This window comes from Polyergus mexicanus, unplaced genomic scaffold (genome assembly GCF_030449975.1).
Source record: "Polyergus mexicanus isolate NDT 795.1 unplaced genomic scaffold, iyPolMexi1.0 SCAF_1, whole genome shotgun sequence".
NCBI classification, from domain to species: Eukaryota; Metazoa; Arthropoda; class Insecta; order Hymenoptera; family Formicidae; genus Polyergus; species Polyergus mexicanus.
In genome coordinates this window covers 3138809-3164561 of record NW_027223321.1, presented here as the reverse complement: position 1 = coordinate 3164561, position 25753 = coordinate 3138809, and the positions used below count along the sequence as shown (strand labels likewise).

Sequence of the window (25753 nt, the reverse complement as noted above, 5' to 3'; positions counted from 1 at the left end):
AATAGCGCTTGAACGAGGAAGCGAGTGTACGGGTAATAATCTCGTTATTAAATTTTTCTCTTCGTAGGAAAGTACAATACATGCTGTTCGGATATACGACATCGTCGTGTCTAATAAGATAAATTTTTATTCGAATCATATCGTAACCAAACGATACACTTAATACAGCAAAGCGAATGCGGAATCACGAGTTGCGAGAAATAGAAATCAAGTCACTTTAACGATATTCGATTGCTCTGTTATAAGACGTTTTTTGCGGTCGATTTGATCGATAAGCGGTTTTTTTTTTTTTTTTTTTTTTTAAGCGAGAAGAGACGCGGAATGTACACTGATTGTAATTTCGTAGCGGTTCCCGATACAATTCGCATCGCCTGGAGGGCTCGCTGACTGTGCGAGATTGTTTGCGCGATCATAAAATTACAATAGCGGGGCGTAAAAACGCGAACGAGAGTTTTGAGCGACGCACGTTGGAATAATAATGGGTTCGCCGGACGGTTGATTGAAAAACCGATCGTGTGACGCGGACATTAACGAAACGTAACACCGGCGTGTATTTCCGCCGCGTTCAATATGATTCGTCTATGGTTCCGCGTTTAGGGATCGTTACAGAAATGCCTCGTATATCACCGAATTACTATAATTTCGAGCACCGACGATGGACTTTTACGGTCATTTCTCGGTCGAACCCCGGCCATATGGTATCCAATCTTTTACGGTCCACGCGAATATGCGGCTGGCGCTAGATTGAGATTGAAGGAACAAAAGTACAAGAGTCGGTTATGTTACCAACGAACTGTACGGATTTTGCGTAGAAAAAGTGAATATATGGTGCGTTAATCGTCCAGAAATACAAATTTTTCACCTCGCAGCTCTTAATTCATATATCAAAATTTTATATTCCATGTAAATGCAATCGTTGTTGATGGATCTAAATACTATTTGAAATTCAAGGATATTATTTAAATTCTGTGTCATGGTCATGCATGCATCAATTTACAATATTACATTGACGTCGAATATAAATTTTTGAATATATCTCTGAATTATATATTACAAATATTATTTGAGATTCAAGGATTCAGACATCTAAATACATATAAATTCAAGGCTTCTATGTACTAATTTCAAAATGAAGATATACAAATTTTTGCAATCCGATATACATAATTCGTCAATTCGAATTTTAAAATATGATTAAGATCTCAAGACCTGAAACAATCATTTGCGATTCTAAAACGAAATCGAATCTGCATTCTCTGTTATTTTGTCCCTGAGAAACATCGCGGAGACATATCTATCTTACGTTCTTACAATTTTTTACGATATTGTTCGCAGGAGCAACAGATATTATATTTGTGTATATAGGAATTTTCCATAATATTATATTTTGATCTTCTCTTTTATTTTTACGCGGAGATAAATCTTACACAAGACTTTTTACATTTTTTATATTTCTTGTTTGCATGCTTAGGCTTCATTGATACAAAATTATTTTTCTCTTTTTCTTAAAGGATCAACAATTAAAAAAATGTATTTCTCCTCAAAATTGATTTTTCTATGATCAAACTAAATGATTATAAACAAAACAAATCAAATTTGCTTCATCGCTTTAATCTTCAATATTCTAATAAAACATAGCACTCTTCAAAAATAATTTATAAGTTTTTACAATTTATTCGCAATTTTTTTCGCTGTCAACTTTGCGTTTATCCGGTCGAATAAGAGGGTGAAAATTGTTTCGTCAATTCATCGGCGCGAGTCTTCGCTTCAGGAGCTGCGGCCGATCGTAATTCATATAGAACGAGATATCGGGCTCTCGATCATCGCGGATCCATCATCTTGCCGCATCCGCCGTAAATACGCGCTTGCATCGGAACGACGCCACCCGTTCTCGTAGCTATTTGCACGCTGCCGATTGGCCGGCATCGTATATAGCGTGCCTCTCCTTTACGAGCCGCGTAGTAAAATTTTCTACGCTACAAAGTTATGAATTCGTTGCGGCGAAAACGCCATCATCACCGTCTCTCGCCTCTTATTCTTTTTCCATCTTGTTTTCTCCGTTCTTTTATCCCGCCACACGTCAGTTTCCCGCGCTTTGCGACGAGGCGCCCTAACGTTCATCGCCTCTGTTTGACGACTACATCGCGCTTTATGATACGCGATATCCTTTATCCGAAATATTATATCTGAACCTCGGCTAGCCCTATCTATCTATCTATCCATCTGCGTCGACAGGCATATACATACCAGAGAAGAGAGATATATTGAATCTCTAGTAAACTTTAATTTAGCCGAATGGTTGATCGTGTAAGGAAACGTAAGAAGCGGAAAATCGTGTTTGCCTCTACCTACGTTTAGCGAAAAGAATCGCGGAAATTCCCGATGGATACGTCGGGATGATTCATCGGCGATGAAGGATTGTATTGCGCGATATTCGAACGTGATAAAAGCGGCGAAGTGAAGAGAAAAATGTATATAATTATGACATACTTTATCACGACCGTGCGCTATGCGTGGTATTCACATTGTTTCGCATGCCTGAAGTTTATCCTTGCAGAGCGCGAAAATGCATGAGCGCGCGCCGGTTTTACTCTTTATGTATATGCTAAAAAGCGCGCTTAAAAGCTTAAAATATATTAATTTAATTATTCGGTTGCTATGAAACTTTTAACGCGAGCTACGTGACTTTTGCAAATATGAAAAGTTCTGTCTCTCGCGATTTCCTATATAAATTTGTATTTATGCGGGCTAACCGAAAAGAGAGTCACGCAATTCACATATAAATTGTTTCAGAATAATTAATCCTGATTCGGAGCGGTAAAAAATTTACGTAAAGTGTCATCAAGCGTGTGTGCGTGTATGTTTATGCAATTAATTAATTCTGTTAAAAGTCGAGACGCACTCTCGTGCAATCCGCGTGCAACATTCCGCACGGCATAAAATGTATTTGAAAAGCTGTCGGGATATGTAAAAGCGCACTGTCCACGATAACGGAAAAACGTATAAACACGACGATACCTAAAATCGAAACAAATATTCATCACAGGGAGAAATTCGTCGCACTTTTATACGCGGCAACGACATAGATGCACGAATAGGTTCACGAAAGTGCAGAAATATAGTATACAAAAAAATATGACTACTTTTTCTTTCTTTTCTCTCGACGATATATAGAAAGTAGCGAAAATGTTTGCTACTGCCTATATCGATTCTACTATAATATAGGCTAGGTACACAAACGATAGTTACAATTAATATTAATGATGTATCAGATTGTGCGGGAAATGTTAGAAATGGCTATAAAAGCTTATTTGAATTTATTATCATTTTTTTCATCAATTTGATATCTTGTTAAGGTTTTATATTTAATTGTACGGAATTATGATTGCAAAACCATTTGTAATGTTACTTTTCATAAAATTTAATTATGGCTATTGTCCATGTTATCAATTTCTCGTTCTTTTTGTGTAGAAAATATCTTGATATAATTTGTTTTAATTAAAATTCTGGAAATAATTTTTCAATAAAATTTTCACGAAACATTGTTCTTGTTTCATGGAATACCGGTTAAAAAAAGTATTGCATTCAGAAAGTGTAAACTTTGCTGTCGTCTTCTTCGAAACAATCGTATATTGCTTTCAGTTATATGACGTACGGGCACGCGAGACATATTTACTCGCGATAAATGTTAGTGGCCATCGCGACAGTCAGAGATGGATGCAAGATTAAATCGCTATTCTCACTGTGACTGCCACGCTTTTTGCCATTTCCCGCGACGGCAATGGCTTTTTCAATATCCCGGTGGCTCTTACGGAAGCATCTATATAATCGATGCTGTGGAAATCACGCTTTTTATGGCTCGCGAAAAGTTCTGACAATCCATTAGCACTAATGAAGCCAAATCGAAATTATCGCATCGAGTTTCTTAAATCGCGCATTCGTGACACGTTATATGCACGCAATCGAATTGAAAGGACGTTTTTATTGAACGCGGATGGTTTTACTTTCACTTTCTTTAAGCATGCAAAATATTCTGAGCTAGAATTTTCAAATCTGCAAATAGTATCTAATTTCAATTTTAAAAATATTAATTTCTGATTTTTTCTTTTTTTAAACGATTAATTTTTTAAGTCTTAAAAGACTTAAATTATTTCTCGATTTCTATAAACATTATTACGAAAAAAAAAATATATATTTTATCTATTGTCAGAAACATATACACACACACAGAGTAACGGAAAGAAATATAACGAATTCAGCGGAGAGCGATACGTCACCAAGTTACTAAGTAAACTTTCATAAAATTATATAGATATATTTGTCCGGATATCAATATCGTACGCTTCTCTGGCTAAATGCCAACAAGTGGTGCAGCTTTTATCAACGAATGACAGTTCGTTATTGCAATGCTGGTTGAGAGTAATACTCGAAGATGCTCGCGTGTTTGCCGTTCGTTGTAATAAATATGATGTCAACGATTTCTTGTCATCTCCGGCGATAGCTCATACGCAGTTCAAATATAGAGGGAGAGAGAAAAAAAAATCGTTATCGTGTTCAACGCACGGATGATTCTCTAATTAACCACTCGCTTGATTAATAACGATCGGCCGTGGTGGTGAAACGTTTAATCCTTCCTGACTGGTAGGATCACCGCTGACACGGATCATCGAGCTTTAACTTTCGAACGAGCATTCGTCGGATCTCGCGTCGTAAGCGTAAATAATCCTTTCGCGTGGTAATGGAATCTCGGTTTTGAAAGCGAGATAAGCTTAGAGAAATTGAAGTCTCGCTTGTCAGATAGAAATAAACGCTATTATATTTTGAAGTGATTCTATTTGAGTCATCTTACAGATGTTACGTGAACTTGATTAATTTAATTTGCTTTACGCATGTGATAAATTGTAAGGAGGAACGAAATATACTGGAAAATTCTCTTCTACATTCGTAAATTTGATAGAGAAATATTATGTCAAGCATTTAGAGAGAAATAAATCATTTAAAGTGACGATGATTCCGCACGTACGTCCGTATATATAATAATATATTACGTTCTCATCGAGAATGATTTTTATAGCCGCGGTCAGTAGACCGTTTTACCATTGACTAATAGTGCGGCAGTGTTTCCGCGGGCTGGAAAGTGCTCGTCGATAACTATCGTTCCCCTTGGTTTCCACCTTCGTGGGTATCGATCGATCGTTCACCGTCCAGGAATTCTATTTATTAACGAGCGAGCAACGGCCGGTCGACAAACGGACGCACGAGCGGATTTCTCGATCGACTAATACTTCCTGCAGGAAGTTGTAAGAGAAACGTAATTTCGACGAAACAGGAATGCACGAAATTTGCATGCAGGAAAACCGCTTCTCTCTCCGCGGCTTGATTTGTCCGACCGGTGTGGGAATGCGAACAAAGTGGAGATTGTTTTCTCTTGGCTGTTTCGTCCGTTTAATCATCCGTAGTCTCACGACGGTTAAAAAATTCCACAACAACCAGATATATCCTACGTCACTGAATATCCGCTGGTTACGACGTAACGGGCGTTTAATTTCTTCTGTAATATCGATTAGATTTCTGCGCGCATTTTCAAAATCAGAACACGTATTCCAAGAGAGACTTTTTTTTCGGCATAAAACTAGACCAACCGATCTGTCTCTTCTACGAGAAGAGGCGTCGCCGTAATGCGATTAATGCCGGGTTAAATTTCATTTTCGCGGCTAGTTCGCGAGTGATTAAACCGGATTGACGTTACTCTGTACGAGCTCATGGAGCACGGAGATTGTTCGTTCAATTCGAGCCACGTCCATCACCGACGTTGTCATCAAACGCCTATGTACATCGACCTTATCGGTGTTCATCTTTCGCGTACAATTTACATTGTATCTTGGCGCCGAGCATCCTGGATGTATATGGCTATATCAAACGCGGCTGCTATGTTACCTCACATTTGATCATCATAAAAATTTATAAACCATCGTTCGCGATCGTAAATTGTGTTATCGAACGCACATTGTCGGTGTCTTCGTCTTCTTTTCCCCGCCGTCGTCTTGCATTTTCATTTTCATCGTATCTCGGTGAGTACCGACATAATTTATTATGCATAGAGTTTAATTTCAAAAATAAGGCGTACATAACAGCGCAAGACTCTCGATTTTGTCGAGAGTTGTTTGACCGAACGTATGTCGGTTTCTTCCCGCACGGTTTCACTCTACGTAACTTCTCTACAACGATGTTATGTAAATTTTACGCGATAACGCTGTAACGTAACACAGAATAAGAATTCGCGAAATAGCGAATCGGATTGCATTAATTACAACAGTTATTACCGATTAAATCGGCGGTGAAAGCAGTCTGATATACGCGAGTATACAAGTTTATATTACGGATATCTCCAATACAAAGGAGCAGAAACTCCATGCGTGGAATTGCAAGAGGAGAAGGTAAAGATCGCGAGCAAAAATGTAGAAAAGAAAGACAGAGAGAGAGAGAGAGAGAGAGAGAGAGACAGAGAGAGAGAGAGAACCGCGGAAATAAAATGCAGGGAATGAAAATCACAACGTGCGAGTTTGCTCGCTCGCGCGTTGCCATGCAGAAAATGTGGACGCTGAAGGAGACGATTCTTTCGATCCGGGGAAGATGTGTACACACTCCTCGAACGTACGCGGGAAAAAGCGAACCTGTGTACGGATAATAATACGCTCCGCGCGATTGCCATGCGAAACCTTATACTATGCGCGAAAACGCACAAACGGTACATGCGGATCGATAGAGGATGGAAAAACTCCCATTGCAGCGTGAGTCGTGCAATTTCGATCTTCGACGAACGTGCTGCTTTACACTTCCGCCGTTCGTTCCGACACATTTATACGCGTTATTTTATTCAACCTACGCAGTTGACGGTTTTCCACGCTACAGAGGCTCGCTTGGAGAATTTCTGTTCGTATATAATTTCGAGGAATATAAAAGCAATCGCAGAAATATAAATGCATTGTTAAAGATTTCTTCATCTGTATATAACAAGAGGAAAAAAAAATTCCATCTTTTATTAATTAAATCCGAATATGTATATTGTTTCGCCTCGTTTCCCAAAGCGAGCAGCGTTTGGCGCGCATGGTAAGATTGATGAAGACGGAATGAACCGCTTATAAATCTGACGGCAGAGGAGAGAGAGAGGAATGTGGGGCCGTCATTGCGCTCGGAGCATGCGGACGAAAGTAAAAACGCATGAAAATCATCGTGCCACGTTAACGAGGACTTCCCACGTTACACGCTTGAAGATGCGTTCAGGGTTCCTGTGTCCCGCGTTGCGGACACGCGATGCGTGATCGGCGTGTGCTTTATCGCAATATCCGAAGATATCGCGTACGTTTCCTTTGTCTCGGCGTACAAATTTCACGCGACGCGTCTTGTTGTCGAGCGAAAAAGCCGCGGTCTATAGCTCTTTCTCTCAATCTTTATTTTTTTCTCACATTTCCTCCTCCCCTCCCCTCCCCTGCCCACCCTCCTCCGCTCATCGTCATTAACGTATCTCGGCGCGATTCTACGAGCACAAGTAAACTTGTTAAGTTCCACGTGCGAAAGCCGCGAGACACTAGATATTTCGTTACCGACCTGTGAGAGAAAACTCGTCGGGAACACAAATTACTACTTGTGTAGCACGCGGGATTCAACGCGTGTACGGCCCCGGCGTCGCAGTTAAATAAACTTTCGTCTGGTTCGTCATGCGTATCTCTTCTATTCGTTCCGAGTAAATGTAGGAGTGCGAGAGTTATTTGTATGATTGCGCGCAGTGAGAATTTCATGCTGCGATCATCGCACAAATGTGGTGATACGGAACGCCGATAACGAGTCGGGAGGATCGTTTACAGATCTGTTTGTTTCAAGTCTAAGCTTGCCTCGTTCGATTTTTGTTATACCCGTAATCTAGAAAAGATCTGTGAATAGCTCAGGATCCAGGGTACCAAGAGAGTTCTATCACTCGCTAAGCTGAAAATCGGAGGATAGATTCGAAAGGATACGCAAGCTACAGTGGCACACAAGGACGAGAAAAGTTCTTTGAAGTCTATCTCGAGTAAACGCCCACGCCTTCCATACAAAGTATTGCGCCAACTTCTCTCGTGTGCCATTTTCTATTATTTATTTTTCGTTCCGTGTCAAAAGGCGCACTATTCACGTGTCGAAGATTGACCGCTTTTATATATATATATATTATATTCTTTAAATATAAAAATATTCTTTTTATCAAAACATTACGTTCGATTTTTCTCTAAAAAATATTTTAATTCAACTCTAAAGCTAAGCTCTCTTGAAGACGAATTAGCGCAGGTTCGATTTTACACCCTCTTCCGGGTATAGTCGACGCACTTCAACACGATTGTCTCGTAGCGATACGGGTTTCCGGCGGGCTCCGAATTAACGTCGTTAAATTTTACGATCGCCTCGTCGGCGGAAATCGATTCCGTTGTAAGAAGAAAAACGATCCGAGTTAGCACGTAACACGATGAAACACCGTCGCGGAGTTTCATGATCGGGAGAGACGTTTGTGTGTATACGCGAGGGGTGGTCGTTTCTCTCTCTCTCTCTCTCTCTCTCTCTCTCTCTCTCTCTCTCTCTCTCTCTCTCTCTCTTTCTCTTTTCTTCTCTTCTCTGCAAAAGGGTAGAAAGGAAGGAACGCGAAGAGGTGGATAGAGAGTCGCGCAGAGTTTTCCGAAGACCTTTGTCAGCGTTTGCTGTACGGGCGATCGTAAGGATCTTTGGCTCACGTACCGTATTTACAACTACTATCGATATCGAACGATTTAATGGATACGCCCGAGCGCATCGATATCGACGCTACTACCTCGGACCGATTCTGATATTCGACGAGCGAGGGATTTCTGGTTTAAGCATGCTGAAAAATTCATCGGTGATCCGCCGTCGTTCTGTCGACGTCGACTGATTTTCGCAAAGGAAAACGCATAATATCGCTACTTTAAAAGCAGCCGCCATGTAACGAGAAAGATTTTATTATTCACATTTCGATCCACCTATAAGATTTTAAATTGTAAATTGAAATATTATAATTTGGGATTTGCTAATTCAAGGATACGATCGTCGAGTGATCCGAAAATCTTCCAATTCCACTGTTTACATAATATACAGTCTAGACTTTCGCATAAATATTTCAGCTACTTGATCTTGGTTGGCCATTTGCAGATTTATATCAAGCATTGGCGAGCTTCCAAAATTAACTGTCAGAGCTGGCAGCCTCCGTATCTCCTCCACTTAATTTGTAGTTACTCTAAGATACTCCATTTGTATTGAGAACACAAAAGTTATCTTTTAAATGCATTTTAGATGCGCCCAATCTCTTAAATCTCGCGATCGTAATTTAAATAAAAAGAATTAAATAAAATTTTACTTTTTTAGATCTTACACGCGAAAAGTTACATCCCCCCCATGTTGTTATATCGCGATTCAGTTTCGTCTCGCTCGCGTTCACGCAGGATTAATATTTCGCGGGATTTGTACGACGACAATGACGTTTGTCGAACGGAAATATCACTGGAGATCGCTGGATAACGCTTTTAGCAAAAGGGATTTGTATCCGACGAAAATTGATTTCGTCCCAAGTTTCGCGCGCGCGCTCGCGAGCTGGATTACGCGCTCAGCCGATAATTAATCGCAGTATAGCTCAGCGACAGAGCGATTAGTATGACGAGCCCAACGGTAATATTCGAATCTGCTCGTCGTATGCGCGCAACAATGCCGCGGAATTCCGACTATATTTGCCAGGATTAAGTGCCGGCTCGTTCGGGATAGGGCAGGACCGGGGATGATAGCGGCGGCCGGGATTCCGAGCCGGGATTTCGGTCCGATAATGTTTGTACAGGCGCACATACGGCTCTCCGCGCACTCCCGCCGGTTACAATCGCTGGCGAAAACGATTTTTCTATCCTTTCTTTTTTATTTTTTTTATTCTTTTTCCCATCGAGTCTCACGCCCGAATTAAAAATATCCGTGCGGCGAATTAGTTTGTACCGTCAGAGGTTTTATCGCGAATATTCGCTATAATCTCGTTTTGCGGCGCGACGCGAACGCTATTCAAGGATTTTACGAGATGTCGTACACGGAACACTCCACCTTTTCGGAATGTTCGCGTGAAATTGGCGCGATTGTGTAAACGCCGAGCGAAAAAAAAAAAAAATTAAAAAACGCGACCGTAAGCCACTCGCCTTGACATCCTTCGGATGCGGGAAGGTGTCGCAATTTAATATCCATAATTTAGTTTATGTATTCGCGAGACTGTAGACGCGTATTTGGACACTCGAGATTCTTTGATTCACTGAATCCTTTATCCGCAAACTTGTCCTTTATTTCTCAAGGTCTTTAAGATTCGCACACGAGCGATCTTAGTTAACACCGAGCTGCAATAAAGACAAGAGAGATTTACAACGGAAACTTTTTTACGTTAGGTATATATTATTTGGCATCCTTCCAAACTTTCGAATTTTCTTTTCCTTTACTCGCAATTACGTTTCTCTTCCGGTCTTTCAAGTTTGCGATTCTACTCAATTGTGCGGCACACCGAGAGAGAAAGATTCGCGTTGGGAATTTCTTCGCGGATGCTCCTCTCCCATTTGCATCCGACTTAACGACCGTCGTCGCTGTATTGTTTCCGCGGAATCGAAATGCCACGGAACGGGAGGAGATAGGCGAGCGTGTGTCGGGAAATAATAAAATTCGCAGGGAAAATCAGCGAGACCGACGTTTCGAACGTGACGTGGTCAGTCCTATCATTTTATGCAAATAAAAGCGGAGAACGCTTGATTTCCCCGTGGTGTTCCGACACCGCTGTCGCCGTCGCCGCCGTTGTCGACGTCGGCGTCGTCGACGACGGGGACAATGTCAGCCGGAGGTACGACTCCAGCTTGCGGGGTTTGCGGTTCTCCGATCTATGGAGAAACGGGCATGTATATAGTACGGCATTAATCGGTTGTCCTCGATTCTCCAGAAATTCCCTCGGGATCTCGGCACGTGTCACGAAGCACGTGTTTACACCGCGCACTGGAATATGCGCTTTACATCGCGCGATCATGCGTTTCGCATTTCGAGAATGCGTCTCGACAATTTTGACAATGACAGCATGTCAATGTGACGGATCGATAAGCTAAAATCGGCAGGCTTCGTCTTTGACCATTCAAAAATGGTCAGAGTAATATTTCTCACTTTATACTTAATAATAATTATTTAATCAATAATTTTTATCGTTAATTAACATTAACTTCAAGTAACGAAGTTAATCACTAAATTGATCACTCTTCGTTTAATTAAAATGACCATTTATAAATTTATTTATTATATCTAATAGAGTTAACATTTTTAAGCATCCAAGCGTTTAATGGGAACGTCTCGGGCGATTGATACACGTTCGAGCGTTAAATTTTATGTGTGTACGTATTATAATATCGGATGTTACGTTGATTACACAATTGCTATGTCCGACCGTATCCTTTCTTCCCGAGATGATGGCTAAGTTTCGTTGGCTAGACTTTCACGTCGCGTCTCCGGCTAGGACTTTGGCGCGTCTATCGAAGCGTGAATTTACCGATTGGCCCGCGCACAACTTGCTACAGAACTAATCCGCCGGATTGCATGCGATTCTCGTACTCACCCAGCGAGAACAGCGTAATTCGGACGCGATGAGCATGAGCATCTCGGTGCGACGGACGCATCTTCTCGATGATCTTGTACACGTTTGCCTCTTATTGTTAGTGTGTACGTCTCTCTGTACTCTCTTTCTCCCTTAAGCGTAAGGTAGAGATACACGGAGCGAACAGGTAGATAAACAACACCTGGCGTGACCGAGATGCCGACGAAGACTACGCGGAAACTGACTCCTTTCGATGCCACACTGTCGGTAGTATCCTCGCCGGCTCGGAGCGGAACTGAACGTACGTACGTTGACTTTTGCTTTGGCCGGCCGCGGTCGCCTTTCGCCGCCCGGTGGGAAAGAGATAGCGCCCGCTGTACGATCACGGCCGACCGATGATTCTCGGACGAGTACGAGCGTTGGGACGAGCCGACACACTTTGAAACTTGGAAAATGATCGATATGTTAATCGACATGCTCCGAGAAAAAAATGGTACGTGACGAATGCTCCTACTGAAGTTTCCTCCCACAATTTAATGGACGGAATTAATGTTATAGTTTGATAATAAAAAAAAAAGTATCTCTCTTTATCATATATTATCAATATTAAATTTTCTCATCTCTCGATCGTTATAGGATCTTATGCTTGGTTTACTGAAGAGAGTGTAAAATTTACTAACGATTTATTGTTAGAAAACGTATCTCGTTAATCTCAATTGTCTTATATGCTTAAGTGAGATGGTCGTAAAACGTCCGTCTGTCAAAATGAATAAATATTGATTATTTCTGCTGTGAATGCACACAGCATCTTACATTCGACGGCATATTTTATAGACTATACCTAAGCTGCGTGCAAAGAAACAAAATTCTCGTGTGCTATCTCTCGTAAAGGACGTGAAACGCAACCGACTTTACAACCCTTTAAATTCCATTGCCTTTCTCGCGCGAAATTTTAAGATAATGTCCGTGCACACGACGAGGCTGCCTCTTATTCTTGTCCGACAATGAGTCTCGTTCCTGCGCCATCAACTTTGGTTTTATCGCTCGCATTAACTCTCGCGAGCATAAGCGCGTTACCTCGAACTAGAATTCGCAGGCGTATCGAAAGGAGAAATTGCATAGCGCGTTATAATTATCGCGTAATTGTCTACTTCTGATTACATTAATTATTTTGCAAGAGAACTTTTTAGGCGTGGTTCATAAGATGCTCTAGCTTTCCATTAGATCAAATTATTTTGCGCGAGAGAAACGAAGATTGATGATCTATGTCAAGTGAGCAGAAATCAAACAATCACTTTTATGATTTTTATATTCCTACGATTAATAGTAGTGGCAGAAATTATTCTCATACTTGTCTCAATGTTGAATCTTACTATATATCCAACGGGAAAAGCACGAGCGCGGTTTAAAAGAGAGGCGAGAGAGTCCGTGCTCTAAATGCGACGATTAGACTTTCCGCGTAGAAAAGAATCCCATTCTCTTGCATCAGATCATTAAAACCGAGGCGGAAGATGTCTCGCAAATGGCCATTCCGCGAATGCATAGTAATATGGCAGCGACTTCCTATCGGATATATGTAACTGGTGAAGAGAAAAAGGACGAGGAGGAGAGAGAGGCAGAAAATTGTGGGGGCGCGAAAATTAATCGAGAAATGGGAGAAGCGACGGGACGAATCGGGGAAAAGAACGAGCTTCGCCGGACAACAGTTTCGCAGCAACGGTCGACAATTATTGCCGCGGCCGCTGATGCGGCCGTTATCGGCGCTATTTTTTCAGGTGTGCGGCTGTCGGTCAAATTAAACAAAAATTTCCATTCGTAACGAAAGCGCAGAAATCCCGTTGGTCGCGTGGTCATGGCAGAATTAATCGTCCCTCCGTCGAAAGAGTCAGTTACGATTCATGTAGCGGGCATGTTCACGAACGCGGAAATTGTCTCCGTCGCGCATAACGAGCACACGCACCCGGGACAATTAAAGCGACCTTATGTAAGCCGTCGGAATTTCGGTGCTTTCCGCCAACGTCGTCGTATCGTGAAAGTTTTGTCGTCTACGCGATGCGAACGGGTAAGAAAATAAAAGGATCCGAAACACTGAAAATACGCGAATTTGCATTATGTCGCGCGTTTTCGCATCGCGCGAATAAAACGCGAAACCTCTGTCCGTCGCGATTATAAGAAAACGCAAAAATTTACGTTTAAACATTTGCGCTCGTCTTCAACGGTTAACGCGCGTCGAGGATTAATTACATCCGGAGAGGGCGCTAAAACGTTGATTCCATAAAACTGGGATAGGAGGGATGGAAAAGAAAGGACCGTCTGATGGCGCGGGGTTGAGTTTTTCACGACGATAATTGTACGCCATTAGGTAAACGTTCCCCCGATGTACGCACAATAATACACGGGTCGACACGTCGACGATGTCGACGTGAAAACGCGAGGGAGAAGAGTAGTAGTAGTAGTAGTAGTAGCAGCAGCAGCAGTAGTGGTATACGTAGTTCAACCGTGCGATATCAGGTCTCATTGTTCCGCGACTTCGAGCTCTTTGTCTCTTCCGTTTCGAAATGCCAGCACGGGCGACCGGAGAAGGACGGAGAAAGCACAACACGAGCAACAGTCTCTCCGACGACACTTGAAACTTGCCAGTTATACCGGTTGGTGGGAGCGGAGGGTGAGAAAAGAGGACGACCTAGTCGCCTCCGACAAAAGGGCGTGAACGATGAATACGTCCCGTTGCACCGCTGAATCCTGCATTACGAAAGTTTACATCTCCGACTGCTTGACCCATTATCACGCGACATATTTTCCAATGAAATTCAAAGTTTTACGTTACGAGAGAATAGAGAATTAGCGAAAGACGGTAAAATAAATTAAAAGTGAATGTACTACAATTTTATTACTACTAGTTTTGTTGAAATTTAATTATATAAACATTTATGCGAACACAAATCTCGTGAATAAAATCCGCGATTTACACAGTGTACGACAGAGAACATACTGTCGACAGACTGAGAAAAAGTTGAAACGAAAACAAGTCAAATATGCAAATGAATAGACATTTACATGTATGGTAAATGCTGCTAGTTAGCGTATTACAAGGCATTCTTTAGGCGTTAATTTAATTTTAACAACCGATTCAACGGGAAGTAAAAAAATTGTAATTATTTATTTGATTAATAATTTTTATGTATAATAATCAATAACGCGCGACTTCTCTCCTTTTCTCTCTAAAATTATTTAAAAAGAAATAATCGAAATTTCCCTCGGTATTTTTTCGTATTGTTCTCTCAAGGTAGCTTTGTACGACTATTGCACGGTTGTTGCAATTCACTTTCATTATCACGATACAATGCATCTCGGTGGCAGAGAACGCGAGGTCGGAACGGCACGCGCTCGCAATTGCTTACGTCACGTCGCTTTTGTTTCGAGTGCACGGCTCCTCACGTGTAACCTAGGCGAGGTTGCATGAAATTTTAACCTCCGTTGTGCTCCGTCGCTCGTATTTCCACCGCCTTCGCGATCTACCCGAGGAAAACATTTTACCAACTTTCTCCGACGTTTCATAAGGACAACGACGTTGTTATATTAAAGTTCTCTCTACCCTCCCCCCCTCCCCCTCCCCCACTTAACATCCCACGTACTGTTAATTTGGCCCACGTCGCGAGTACTCTCTTGTTTTAATTTAAAGAGACGTAACGAATTGAGTGGTAGCCTCAACGCGAAACTTTCTTTCCTTCGAGCATTAATCAAGAATATTCTCGTTAGATAAAATACATTTATAATCAATTCACGCGCATCGCAGCGTATTTTATATTGCGCCGTTTTCATTACCGTTAAAAAGCTACTCACCTTTCACCTTCCTTAATCATTTGAAGATTATTATGTAATTTTTTTTATTCACTTTGCACGGAATATCATTTCTTTTTACATATATTCTTTATAATATATTAATTCTGAAAACAATATTCTTCTTAATGTAATTTTTTATATAAATTATAAATTATATTATTTTTATATTAATCATAAAACAATTTATATATATATATAAATGTATGTGCCAGCTTTGAGTTTTATCTCGATTGCGTATACTTAATGATTACATAACGTATTGTCAATTCGTGAAAGGCACTTTAAGTCATGTATGCGGACGCGTGTCGTTATTACAAGTTCAAGGCCAATTTAAGATACAAGTTAGATAGATCATTGCCTGAGGCACCGAAACAAAATTTTACCTTTACGTTGAATTATTTTGACGAAATCCGGATTGATATGATTCAATACAGAGACGCAGATCACTATCAGAATACATCTCGGACAAGCTTATATTTTGTCGAGAACGCGTTTTGTATTAACATTATGCAAGAGCGGAACGCCGTTTCCCCTTCATCGTAACGATATGAATTCTGGTATGACAAAATAATTGCTTAAACTTTCGATACGTTCGTGCGATATTCTCGCGCGCGACGAAATCAATTACATCTGGATACGATCCAAATCTGACTTTTTTTTTTTTTTTTTTTTTTTTTTTTTTTTTTTTTTTTTTTTTACGGATATTTGCGGCGCTCCGCAGATTTACCAGTTCCATCTATCATCGTAAGCATACTATGATTAGAATGCGCGTATTAAAGAATCAGTAATAAACGTCTGGTATTTTGGATGTTCTATCATTTGAAAAATGATGATAATTCTTATGGCATTAAAAAATAATCCGTATTTAAGATTAAAACGATTTCAAATTAATGCTCAAAGTATAATACATATCTCTTTGCATTGCGATTGAAATTATTTTAGAAAGTATGTTATCTCATGTGACGAAATTCCAGTCACTCTCTCTCTCTCTCTCTTTCTTGAACTAATAGGTATTTCGTATTTTCTAAAAAAATGTCAATCGTGTTTATCATGTATTTATCTCGTCACTATCACGGACTCCCAAGGCTCCAATTATTTCAAGGCCAGGACATGTTCATCGCGTAACCAGCAGTTGAATCCATCACTTTCTACTCGGAATGAGAAGTTTGACAAACTACACGGACCTAAATGATATATTATAACTTTTGTGATACGTTCTTTCGAGACGGGGCTGTCATCACTCGAGACAAAGAATCGTGCTTTTAAAATAGAAAACGTATCTATCGATTTCTGTACTGTAACGGATCGGATGCGATTTATTTCGGCTAACGACAATTGAAGACTGCACTTTTATCGAATTTTCTCTTCAAGACTTTAACTAAATTCAGGCTAATTCACGCGACGTCTGAATTTCCTGCGCGAGATAATGATCGTCATTCTCACGCGAGGCTCTTTTTTTCGCGCGGCAATGTGGAGCCGCTCTTTATTTTTCCAACGGGACCCGCTTTCCATCTTTTCGTAATAAAAAGAATTTGCGCGAAACTGTCGCGAGTATTTTTCAACGGCACGGAGCGCTTCACGACCAGGAAAAATTCGTGAAACGTCGGTTTATATACGGAGTTTCCTAAAAAGGTGTGTACTGCGTCTGAATTCTGCTCTGGGAATTTATTTGAAAGAGATCCGGCATCGCGAGAGAGAGAGAGAGAGAGAGAGAGAGAGAGAGAGAGATGGAGAGAAAGAACGACAAAATAAAAATAATAATAATACAAAATATACGCGAGATATCTGTTGTCGCTGTGCTGCGTATTTTTCGGAACATTCGATATACGCATCATTTCGAAATCGAAATTTCTACATGCCAGACGTCATTGATATTACCGACTAAATATCATTCAATATCGGCTATCCATTTGATCGAGCAATCGTTTCTCATTTTCATTTATCTGTTTGCTTGACTTGTGTTTGATGATCAATATTATGCATGTCGTATATCGGAGATAGATATATTAAAAATTGCTCATTTATTACTTTTTTCACTTTAAAAATTGCTCTCACATCGACATACAATATTTTGAAAGATCATCACCTCCACTAACGTGTTTCTAGCTTAACTATTATTTAGTGTTTTAATTAAATCGCATTAAACAGCAATGCAATGGCTGCAAATTTATGTTGCACTTATTTAAATAATAGATATAGATTAATACATATAGAGATAAAATTCAAGGCCTTAATTTAATATTATTTTATATATATATATATATATATATATATATATATATATATATATACAATAATTATATTTATTCATAAATTTTACATACAAAATGGCATTTATAAGCTTGTATCGACATTATTTTCAATTTTTAAGCGAGTTTTTCTTGCACATAGAATTAAGGCTTTGCGCAAGACGTATTATTGAAATATAATTAATATGCTTTACCTGATATCACATTTTGGATATACATTCGATATTTCCGTGCGGCGGAAAATGGATTTGTTATTATTTATTAATTGATTTCTCCTTTTTCGTACGTGAGACTTGCTGGCGTTTTAGGATAGCTATGGACGCGTTAGCGCCCGGCAATATCCCCATGTATACCAAATTAAATTCGCGTTGCACGTGCATCGGCTCCAGCTGGATGGCCATTAGCCATCGGCGAATCATCCGGTAGAGATTTTCTCGCGGCGTGGCGGCGTCATCATACAAAATATCCACTCGGAAATCTTCCTGAAATTTACATGAACCTCACTGTAAGCTGATCGCACTAGCGTTTATAATGGTCGGCGCGTCGAATTTCGTCGATTTCTGTCGAAAGATATTATGCGCTCTCGTATAACGCTCAAAGCCTCGTCTTATTATTGTGTCTCGTTATTGTGTGCCATTATATATTAAACAATTAATTTTAAAGAAGCATTTAATTTTTTTTTAATTCTTGATATACATGTTCTACTTAAACGTGAAAATTTAAGAACGAAAGAATTTTTAATTTTTTTATTTATTACGAGATACGTTTTTTGTGGAATGAAATCTTTAACAATAATCCTACTCTCACGCGTGTCTCGAGACTTACACACACAGAGTATCACGCGGTCAAAGTAATACTGACCCACAAAATCTCGACGAAAAAGGCACGCGCAAAGATGGTAGAAAGTCTATTCCCGATGTGTTTATTCCGGTCATCTCCATCTCCGGTTTTGCATTTGCATCGGCGGACCCGGCGAAATAACGGGAAACTGTAGCGAGTGAAAATGTTTTAATTACACGTATGTAGGAAAGATTCCTTCACGATAATTGCATGTACGATTTTCTCGCGAGTGAAGAATTATAATCATGCTATTCAATTCCATTCACGATTTTACATTCCTCACTGATTCGCACGTGATTTCTGTCGTGCACTTTATGCCATGAAAGAAACACTTTGATTTTTGCTTATTAAGCTCATAATACCGTGTATGTGTGTGTGTATGTGTCTGTGTGTAGTATAGAAAATAATTGAAAAAATCTCAAATACGCATATATAAACTGGATATCAAGATACATATATACATTAAGATATGCGATATATAAAATTATAAATAGTTTTTAATTTTATTACAAATAATTATTTAAAGCGAATTTTATGATCAGATTTTTACAAACTATTCACAGACACATGATAATTTCGCGTGATAAATAATTATAGGTAATGATTTTATCTTTCGAATATTAATTTCGTAATTGTATGAATAAACGTTGAGAAACACATGGTTTCAGTGGCGTAAATTTATTTCATAATCTCTTCTAAAATTTCATAATGATTTGCGTATTTAACAATAGTAATGTAGGGACTAACAGAAATGGAAACACGATACGACGTTTGGAAGGTTTTTCAGATGTCAATGTTTTGATACACGCCTCAGAAATGTATCGAAACATTGACATCTAAAAAACCTTCCGAACGCCGTATCGTGTTTCCACTTCTTTTAGTCCCTATTACTATTGTTAAATACACAAATCAAGAGCAGTCTTCCTTGGGACGGCGTACGTACAAGTCGTACAAGTGTATGTATTCTTAATCATTTACATTTTCTTTCTGAAAAGAGAAATCGATATAGAAATAATATGCGATGCACGGTCCTCGTGACGAGAATCAATTTTATTGTGCAAATGAAAATGAAAAGGGAAACTCGATCTGCGAAATTATATCTAGAGAGATATATTTGAAAAACGAATATTTCTTTCTCTGGCATATTATCCCTGACGTTTACCCTCTCAAGAGGCATTTTGTTTCATCCCCCGACGTCATTCAAAGCGAGGTCGATGTGTGTAGCCGGAAATTTCGTTTTCGCTCTTTTCAACGGGTACGAACCGAATCCGCTTATGACGCTTCTTAGGATTAAGCGCGTTGCCTTCGATGTTCCATAACAGGCGAGCACACCATAAGTCGCTTGATCAAATTTTCATTGTCGACAATCCCAGACAGACGTTGCTGTGGCCATAATTTTATTAATTAATTTGCCACGAGATCATTTCGCTACTATTAATTGTAAAATTTTCGCCTATATATAACATTATCATTCGTTCAGTTGAAAGAAGTGAAATGACATTCATCGAAAGAATCTGATCCGCATTCTCTTTTGCATTCTGCGATCAATATAATACTAAGAGGCTTATATATTGTTGTATGAATTTTTTATATTAAATAAATATATGTATCTGTGAGGGGATTGTAATGCAACATATTTATAAGAAAAAAAATTGCTTGTAGAGTTAGTAATAAAATAATTCTCGTTCAGAATGTCGAACAATTACAATGGTGTAATTCGTACGCACACGCGTACGAATGTATCTGCCTGTTAGAAAACACAAAATAAATGTTTGAATGCTTTTTATCGTCAAATTTTGGGACGTAATTTTACGTGAGATACAAAACAGATAACGCGCAACGGGCACGTTTTCGGGGCCCGTAACATTGAGATCAGATTAATTGGCAATCGATCCGGGGCGACAAAAGCTTTCCAAGTCGCTGAAGATGACCAATAGAAAATTCGTATCGGGCGATCGGATCGAAACGGCATTTCATTTTGTTTTAACGTTCGAAAGGGCGACACCATTGACAGACCAATTCTCTCGCAATGTACACCACACGCGTGCGTTACACCACTCCCGAACGTGCATTATGTCGAGCATCAATGTTTTGTCATCGTCGAACCGGCACGAACAACCGCGAAACGTAATAACGAGACCACAAACGGACGTGTTCTACGCGAGAATGTCCCTTTCCTCTGTTGTCATCCACGTTTCCTCTTTCTCGTTTATCCGCTCTGCACTCTGCATCACGTGCGGATTGCAGCTGTCAATTAGTCACCTGAGAATGTTGCTTGATTAAGTGGTCGAAAGAATTCGAGTACGCATGAAGTAGAAAGATAAAAAAAATCGCGTCTATTTCTATTTCTTTCTACTCGTATATTCCATCTCTATTCAACTCAACTACATATATTTATGTATCTAGCAATTTAATCTAGATCAAGTTTATATTATATGATTTACAGGTATTTAGAGATTGAGGTATGTTACAATAATATTGGAAAAATATTAAAAATGTTGATTATCTCGAGATTAGCGTTTGACGTATTTGCGAAACGGTCATGAGACATGATACGATGCATGCACGATTCCGCCGAGGAAGCATTCGTGCGTAAAATAATGCGCGACTTTCAAATAGCCGCGTTTACACACGTGTAAAAGATGATGAGAGAAAGAGAGGCGATATGCGGGTGTAGCGCATGTATCTCTGTAATTGAGTGCCGGGCGCACTCTCAGGCTCAGCCGACGAGAATAACCGCGGGATGAAAAGGGCGGAACGCGTCATCTCCGGCAGATAAATGTAATTAAAAGTTACGCTACGAGCTCGCTTGTGCGACAGACCTTTCAACGATGTAGTGTTTTTTTTTCCTCTTTTTTTCTTTATTGTCTTTATCCTTCTTTCTTTCCTTTTTTTTTTTCACGAGCGACGAGCGGGCGCGCGCGTGTAATTAATCATTGGAGCTGGCCGCGAGGGTGCCGTATGAAAATTATCGCGTTTCGCGAGACACGCGCAATTGAAAGTTTTTTATTAGTGGAGCGGCTAGTGCGCGACGCGTATGTTATTTTTTTCTCCCGCCTCGCGAGATGCGCAAAATGTAATCATTCGTCGGATAAACACACCGCGACGAACGACGCGACACGTTTGCAATTGTTCATGCATATTGCCGTGCGCGGGTCCACTCTCCCTTTCGTCAACGTTACTTCATCCGACAAACAATTTTGCATAACATTTGTTTACGCGGCCATCGCGCGTGTTCCTCCTACCGGCGACGAGGCAACTAATTTGCCACTGTTGGCTGTTGTCGAATGCGAAATCGTTTTGTTCATCGTATTTTGGTATCAATCGTTACGCGGTGAGAGATGACAGAACGTAACGAAAGGATTTATTGTTTTATTTTTGATATTTTGATCTTTATTTACTTTTACATGTCGATTTTTTATTATCGTGAAAACAATATATTTAATTGAGCGTTTAATGTTTCTTTAATTTTGTTCTCTCAATTTGGCTTACGTCACTTTTCGAATTACTTTTCAAAGCAAGATACGAATAAATTGGAATCGCGAATTTGCTAATTTTTTTACTACAAATTTATCACACATTTTTCACTTTTATTTACGACATACACAATAATGATATTTTATTATATTTTTATACGGTTTGTTACTTTGATTGGGTCGTATTTGAATTTAGCGATTAATCCGAACCGCATAATTTATCGAAGCGATTCGCGAATATAATTGTGTGTACGAACATAGAAATTGAAACCGAAGAGCAACTTTTAATTTATTCCAAGACAATTTCAGCATCGCGACGATATGCTAGAATGTAGATTGTAATTTTCTCGTTTGCGCGAGCAAGAAAAGGGATTCGCGCGACGCGAAATGAAAGCATCCACCTTACTTCTCGCTTATTTTCGTAGTCTGCCGACTATTTACTGTTTGCTGCAGATCCCTCTCTTTGGAGCTCTCTCGACTAGCGGCGAGCGAGAGGCGAGCGCAGTTTAACCCATTTTGTCCCGGTCGCACGATTCTCCGAATCGCAACGGAGAAAAAGAGAGAGAATATTATTCAAATAGAATGCGCGCACAATTTTTGCACGGCGTGGCCACTCATTTTTAATAACCGTGTCGCACAAGCTTCCTCCTCTCTTTGCGAATCCCGGGGTAACGTTATCCGGGCTCGCCACTCTTTCTCTGTCTCTGTCTCTCTCTCTCTCTCTCTCTCTCTCTCTCTCTCTCTCTCTCTCTCTCGCGGACACCTAGAAACCTATCCTGTTCGTATATACGTTCCATACCTACCTATCTACGTACACTATACGATATCCTGCACCATCCGTCTGCTCGTTCGACGCGCATACGAACGACCGTTTATGTATACCAGCTCGCCCGCGCAAGCAGGTATCACCCTCGATCCCATGAAACTTAAATTTCCTTCGAAACGGCCGCAGAGTTACGCGCGCGCGAGTGACGTTTCAGAAATTCCTAAGGCAGACATTCTCGCTCTTTCCCTCTGTCGCTCTCTCCCTCTCTATTTCCAACTTTCCGCTGCTTTCCATCCCTCTCCGTCTCCCTCGTCGTTTCTCTCGGTCTAGAGGGATGGCTCACGTGAAACTCTTGCCCCGTGCCAGAATTACCGGCTCGCCGACATAAACTCGCGTGCATATATCGAGTGACGTAAAACTCCGACGAGGGGGAGCTCGAGAGGGATAGGAGAGAGAAAGTGGGTAGGTTGGTTCGGTCCTGAATTTGGCGTTTAAATCTCCCGTTCTTCCTGGTCAACGTTTCTCTCTCTTTCTCCCTCTGTCTCCCTCCCTCTTCATCCCTCTGCTCCATTTGTCAGCTCTCTATCCCCCTCTTTAGAGCGACGTTCGGCGTCTCGCTCTCGTTTCAACTCTGGCACCACCAGCATCGCCGCGAAATGGCGGCCGTTTATTCTCGCCCGCAGCAGAGATAGCTGTGTATCGCGCAGAGAAAGAGAGAAGTGCGGGAGATATGGATATTTGACGAAGACAGACAGAGAAAGAACGACAATGAAAAAGAGAGAGAGAGAGAAGCGCGGGATAAACCAGAATTGTACGATATTGGAGTTTTGAAATCAATAGCGTTTCCGGTTTAATCGATACAGCTCGCGCGCGCAGGAAAGTTCGCGTCGCTGATGTTATTTGAAATTCTGCTAATCGATCAAAAGTATTGTATGTAACGGCAGTTTCACAGACGCTTACGGACGTGTTCGTTTCCGATAGTAACCGCTGCTGAAACCAGAAATCCACCGATCCTCGATTATCTCATCATGACTGACAAGTCACTCCTCGCGAGGGTGACATCGATGTGAATATGAAATACATTGCACGACCGACGTAATATTCGTACCATTATCGTATGACTTTGATAATTATATATGACACGTCAGTGAAACACATGTTACGCTGTAAATTATCACAGATTAATTCTTTGCGAACATAAGTATCCGTTTTACGATAAGAAAAAGTTTACAGCAATAATAAATAGAATTTTTTTCAGAAATGAGATTGAGCAATGATTAATTCGTGCTTCTCGTTAATTTATAACATCGTAATTCTACATTAATTTATATGAAAGTATAATGAACATCGTAATTGCAGTGCGCTTTTATCTCGTTTACTCGTAATTTCAGAATAAGCAAGTTTGACTTGCCTTCGAAGGCTTAAATCGACGAGATTAAATTTATAATCAATTCCGACTCGGCAATCGTGTAATTCCTAAGTACATACAATCACTTCGCGGGTTTGATCGCGCGCGCGCGCGCGATTCGCGTCGCTGCATTTTCCGCGTTCCTCCGTTTCTCCCCGGGGTTTAAGTGAAATTCGATCGGCTCTTACGAATCGATCGTCGCGGGCGCAGATTTCAAAATCGACCGCGATCCGATAATTCGTCGTCCGGTAACGCGACACTTATTGCATCGTGCCGTACAGGTTTACACGCTTTTAGAAACGACGTCGGAACGATGAATAAAAGGATTAAGATTGCGCGAGTGGAAAAGCCACGTGACACGCCGTAAAGCCGCCCGTGACAAAATAGAGTCCTATTTATCTTATCTCGATTTCTATGAGATTTTTTTTAAGGAGTGATGCTTTATCTATCTCGTCTACCCGCTTTATTGGAAATTCATTTTTTTTTATTGTGTCTCAAGATATAAATTTCTCAAGTGAGTTTAGAGCCATTAAGGGGGGGGGGGGGAAAGCCATGAGGAACAACTGATTTGTTATAAGATAAACGATAATAACAGAAATATTTGTATGTTTCTATTTTATAATACTATTTAATTTATGTATCGAATCACTGAACAAATTATTTAGTTAATTTTCTAATTTTCTTAAAAAATTAAAAATTATTGTTTTTTTTTTTCCATCTAAATTAAAAACGACAGATTTAAAAGTGGTACTATATAATGAAAGTGATAGAAAAGTAAAAGCGGAAAAATTAATGATGTTCGGATAAAGTGAATTGCGAGATGGGAGGCTTACCGTAATTTATTCCATTATTGATGATAATTTGCCGCTCGTTTCCACAACCGCAGTTTTACATTTGGCCGTATTTCCCTGCGTCCAGCAGCGAAACATGGCAAATTCCTTAAGAACACGCGTGCCATGATTAATCCCGTAATTTTTAATTTTACTTTGCACGACGCGCTTCGTGAATTGTACGAATACGCAGCATCTCTACCTCCTCTCGTTGATCGCTTTCTCCGCGGATATATCTCGCGACTTGGAATTTCGATTAGGTCAACACGAACACATCTTTGCGCACGAAATTCTACTTTCGCTCAAGTCACGTGCGTCCGCCATTTCCGCGGGGCTTTATCCCGCGCTTGGATTAAGATGGATCTACGCGTCGCGTGTCGATAAACAAACGATGAAATTTTATTCGCGTTACGATGCGGTTATACACGCGTTCACGAATTATCGATGCCGTCGAATCGATCATTACGCGAAAGTTTCATTTCTCGAACAGGCCCGTTATAATCTTCTTTATAACTTATATACCTCTCTTTGTAAAAATCACTCGCCCACGTTAATTTGAAGAATGCTTGTTCCTTTCTCTCGTTAACTCATTTTTTTCATTCAACATTCACGACATTCGTTTCCGTAATGTGTTATAACGCGTATAATGAAAATTTTACTGTAGTTGCGTACAATGACGTAAGAGCGACACAATTAAATATAATTTTGTAGA

The 25753-nt window shown here is 40.3% G+C and overlaps 1 protein-coding gene and 1 long non-coding RNA gene across 4 annotated transcripts in view; one reads left to right on the top strand and one right to left on the bottom strand.

Annotated features, from left to right (window-relative positions):
* Qin (qin) overlaps positions 1-25753 on the top strand; it is a 135405-nt gene that overhangs the window by 22946 nt on the left and 86706 nt on the right. The window lies entirely within an intron of this gene.
* LOC138931884 (uncharacterized) lies at positions 17808-19934 on the bottom strand. The gene is made up of 3 exons (XR_011446692.1): positions 19724-19934; positions 18583-18709; positions 17808-18203 (listed from the first exon to the last, which is right to left on the bottom strand). It is a non-coding gene; the product is annotated as an uncharacterized lncRNA (long non-coding RNA).